This window comes from Myotis lucifugus, unplaced genomic scaffold (genome assembly GCF_000147115.1).
Source record: "Myotis lucifugus unplaced genomic scaffold, Myoluc2.0 scaffold_70, whole genome shotgun sequence".
In the NCBI taxonomy this organism is placed as follows: Eukaryota; Metazoa; Chordata; class Mammalia; order Chiroptera; family Vespertilionidae; genus Myotis; species Myotis lucifugus.
The window spans coordinates 31,115-36,105 of NW_005871118.1; the positions used below are offsets into that span (position 1 = coordinate 31,115).

At 48.7% G+C, this 4,991-nt stretch overlaps 1 pseudogene; it reads right to left on the bottom strand.

The window, feature by feature from the left end:
* Window positions 1-211: 211 nt before the first annotated feature.
* LOC102429904 lies at window positions 212-708 on the bottom strand (annotated as a pseudogene).
* Window positions 709-4,991: the final 4,283 nt, after the last annotated feature.

Sequence of the window (4,991 nt, forward strand, 5' to 3'; positions counted from 1 at the left end):
ACACATTAGCAACAGGTATCATTCTCACTTTATAAATGAAAAGTTCAAGTCAGGATCTGTCCAAAGGCTTCTTTCTTCCTCAGGGAAGGTTGCAGAGGACCCCAGGCCTCAATATCCTAACTTCTAGAACCTGTTAGGGAGGTTTTGGAAGTACAGGTAGGGAAGCAGAGATGCCAAAGGACCTACACTCAGACCAGAAGACAAAAGTACGTGGACATTTTAATGAACTCTCCTCCATGTAGCTTCAAGCTACCAGGACACAGGCCCCACCAACACCCTTAATCTTCTCCTCGGCTCTTCTGCTGGAGAACTTGGCCTTCACAATGACAGGCTGCTTTGGGAGCTTTCCCTTCCCCAGAACTTTGTAGTAGCCCGATCGCACCACATCAATGATGGGAGCAACTCCAGTCTTGCTTTTGGCAGCATTCACCCGTGTCTGCTCACTGACCAGGGTCCACAGTTTATCAAGGTTGACAGTTGGGCAGAAGCTCTGGTTCCTCTTCAAGTGGTAATGCCTCATACCAACTTTCCCAAAGTAACCTGGGTGATATTTGTCGAAGTTGATCCTGTGATGATGCAGGCCGCCAGCATTCCCGCGGCCCCCCGGGTGCTTCCTGTGCTTGCCGATGCGGCCGTGGCCGTGGCTCACGTGGCCCCGAAGTTTGCGGGTCTTCCTCAGTCTGGATGGCATGTCGGCGGCCGAGTTGCAAGAGTCAAAATTATTTTTAAAACAACTTTTAATAATGAATTTAACTCATTCCTGTGTTCCATGCATCTCTCCTTATTTAATAACTAGAGGCCCGGTGCACAGATTCATGCACATTGAAAGGAAATTAATTAGAAGGTGGCCTGGGGGGTGGGATTGGGTGAGATGAGCTGGACATGCCCTGGAGCCAACCTCCCGTGGTCCCTCCCTGGCTGGCCACCCCTGGGCGGCCCTGGGGCTTGAAGGGCATCTGTGGAGTGAGCGGATCCCTCTGGCAGGTGGGGTCCCTCGACCTAGCCTGTAGGGATTGGGCTGAAACTGGCAGTCTGACATCCCCCAGGGGTCCCAGAGTGCGAGAGGGCACTCTGCAAAGTTGCTGTCACTCAGCAGCTCCTGCATTGAGTATCTTCCCCCTGTGGTCAGTGTGCGTCATGCCTACCAGCCAGTCAGCCAGTCAGCTGGTTGCTGAGACTTTTTTTAAAAAAATATATTTTATGATTTTTTACAGAGAGGAAGGGAGAGGGACAGAAAGCCAGAAACATCGATGAGAGAGAAACATTGATCAGCTGCCTCCTGCACGCCCCCCACTGGGGATGTGCCCGCAACCAAGGTACATGCCCTTGACCAGAATCGAACCTGGAACCCTTGAGTCCGCAGGCTGACGCTCTATCCACTGAGCCAAACCGGTTCTGGCGAGACTTTTATATATATAGACTAGAGGCCCGGTGCACAAAATTTGTGCATGGAGGGGGGGGGTCCCTCAGCCCGGCCTGCACCCTCTCCAATCCGGGACCCCTTGGGGGATGTCTAAACTGGCAGTTGGACATCCCTCTCACAATCCAGGACCACTGGCTTCTAACTGCTTACCTACCTGCCTGCCTGATTGCCCCTAACCACTTTGCTTGCCTGCCTGATCATCCCTAACCCCTCTGCCTGCCTGCCTGATGCCCCTAACTGCTCCCCTGCCTGCCTGATTGCCCTTAATTGCTCTCCCCTGCCGGCCTGATCACCCCTAACTGCCTCTGCTCAGCCCCCGCCACTGTGACTTTGTCTGGAAGAACGTCCAGAAGATGTCTGGAAGACATCCGGCCTAATTAGCATATTACCCTTTTATTAGTATAGATATTTGATTTTAAGTCTGTTAACAGAGACTCAAATCCCCTCAGTCACATAATTGCATGAGACAGTGACAGTGCTAGGGTGTGGCACCATCAACTCAAACGCAAGAGTGGCGCCCAGGAGTGATGTAACTTTCTGGAATAGTAAACAGCTCTTGGTAAGTTTCAAAACATAGCCAATCATTACAACGCATCTTACAGTCTTTCCTAAATTTATGCAATAGCTGTGTTTCAGGAAATTTCAATGCTTGTTAAAGCTATGAAACAAATACTTCATGTTTATATGAAAATGGAGTTAGATGGTTAGGTGTAGATGATACAAATCATTTTTTCACCTATATAATTTCCAGTGGGTATTGAGAGGATATGCAGGGCTGGTCTTTGTGCCACAGAATTCTCCCACACATGGCAGGACATCTAGCACCCCTCCCCCTCTCTCTGATGCCCCTCAATCACTGTGACATTTGCCACTGCCCCACCTTCCTCCCCCACAAGTTTCCAAAACACCCTCTGGTGTGGTTAACAACCTTTCTGGAGAACCAGTAGCTTAGGTGAATTATGGTGCACTTGGGTTGCACATAATGCCCCGGGGAACAAAATCAGGGTTTTGCAGGCAAGGAGGATGGGGCACAGACACGGGCAGGCAAATAATGTCATGTCTGCCACAGGGAGTGAGTGGAAGGGAGCTCAGGCAAGTCCCCTCTAAAACCCCTTACTGTGGAGGAGGAGAAGCTGGAGGTTGGAAGGGGGAGGGAGGACCTGAGGAAAGATGTGAAATCTCAATCCCACCCGTGCCGGAGTCTATCTGTGGCATCACTCTCAGCTCCGAGCAGGAGCAGATGGCATCTCCAAATATGAAGCAGGTTCCTAAAGAAGGTGGTGCTGGCCGAGGAAGGAGAAGATGCCTCCTTGAACCTTGGGCTGCACAGCAAACTCAGGAAAGGAACTTCTGCACGGGACAGTGCTGCCAAAAATCTGCCTCCAGCTGTCAACCCCCATCTACGTCCCACTTGAAACCAGACCTCTAACCTAGAAAAGCGGGACTACAGAAAATCTAAACTCCTTTTCCTTACTTGGCCTGTGGGATCTGACCAGGGATTCACATGGTTGCTGCAAGAATCTATCTTCCCTCCCAATACTGGACACAGGGACAGTCCCTCTGCATGAAGAAAAACCACTGGACATCATAAAAGATTTTCTTTCTTTTCAAAGACAAAAGAAGGGCATAACCTGAGAAAGCAGAGCAAATATGCTTCCTTCAAAAGTATTACTTCAAGCCTTTTAGGAAGCCTTGACCCATCTGTAATTTGTATCCTCAGAGAGTCTAAGGCACATTGTCCCCCAAGGCACAGGAGCAGGCAGAGAGGAACGGAGCACAGTGGGCAGGAGGTGGTTTACAGATAAGATATCACCACATTTGGGAATGCTGTGAAGGCTGGTGGCACGGCTGATACTAAATTAGAGCAAGAAGACAAATGAGACAAAAATGACAGAGAAGAGAGAAGCTGTGGTGCACAAATCCAGTTATGAGATAGAGACTTGCAGAATGAGAAAACAGCAGGCACAGGGATTAGAGCTGAATGGAAAGTTCCTGATCTTTCTTCTCTATACTTTTTGCTTCGCTTTCTTTTCCTTTGAATTTTCACGGAATGTGCTACTTACAAACTTAGAAAACCATGAACTACAAAAAGCATACCATTGAGATAAGAAAATCTGTTTGAAAGGGCGAGGGCTACGCCCTCCACCTTGCCCCAGGGTAAGGGCTACGTTCTCCATCTTACCTTGGCCACATGCTTGGCAAGAAGGTTCTTCCCGGAAGTCTAAGACTCTGCTAGCCACACCCAGGAACAAGACATCGACTTGCGCCTGGCCAATCGGCAGAGCACAGTCCTTTCTCCCCCCCTTACTCCAACCCCCCCTTTAAAACCCGTCTCTAGGCGGGGTTCTCTCTCTCAGCCACTTGGTTTGCCGTTGTGTCGGTGAGTCTGGTGGACGGGGAGCCGAGCTAGCTTGAAATACAGATTCTTATGCTTTTGCATCGGATTGACTGGCTCCCTGATGTGGTTTCTTGGGAATCTTGAAATCTGGGCATAACACTGTTTAGAGGCCCTATTTTTTTCACCTTTTGGAAGAGAAAATCATAAAGAGCTAGAAGGGATCCCGGGCTGAAGGCCAGAAGTGACCAAGTATGACTATACTTTTCAACTGCAGGTGAGCCTGGGCTCCAAGAGAAAGGTCTTCATGTGTTGACCTGTTTGCTTCCAGCTTCCCTTCACATCTGGGGGAGGCAGAGCCAGTGTCCCTGCCTGGGGTCCTCCTCCTGAGCAGCCTTTCATTCAGTCCATGTGTCTCATGGGTTGGGGCTCACAGAAGGGTTCCAACCTTGTAAGGTTTAGCTCTAGAACCCGCTTGCACAACCACAGCTAGAGCCAGGAGTCTGGGCTGTGAGCTCCTGTGGTTACAGAGGAAAGGGTTGGAGGTCAGATGCCTGGATGAGTCTGACTTTTATGCAGTGAAAGCTCCAGACCTTCTGTCCCCGGGAAGACCTGGCTTCATGGCTGGTCTTCAGGTATTTTGGTCACAAGGTGAGGGCTCAATGCAACTCCCACAACTGGAGAAACAGCTTGGGTCACTTGCCCTGTTGATGGGGTGTAAGTGAAAGGAAGCGTTTCATATTGCATGAACTTCTAGTAGGTCACAGTTTCCTTTTAAGCGGAGTTCATGGGACATTTCATTTTCTCACAACTGTCAATGAAAACCACATTACACACTTACAATCTCCCTTGCACCTCCCAAATGAGCACTTGCTCTGTGGAATGTGGCCTCTTAGAGGAAGCGGAGGCATTGATATTTTAAAGTGAACAACATGGACTCCTTTTTTCATAATTGGATATGAAACAAGTCAAAGGTGGCCAACAATCATTTAGCATTTCAGTATTTTTCTTCGGCATAAGCTGTAGGCAATATATCAGCATGTTGCAAATTCTGAAAAAAAGTTTTTATTGTGCCCTCAGTCTTTTTTTGTGTGTGTGTGCATGTGTGTGTGCCCTCAGTCTTAATAATAATTCAGCTGGGTATAGAATTCTGTCCATCCGCTGATGAGTGGATAACCAAAATGTGCTATATCCATAAAATGGAATATTATTTGTCAATGAAAAGAAATGAAG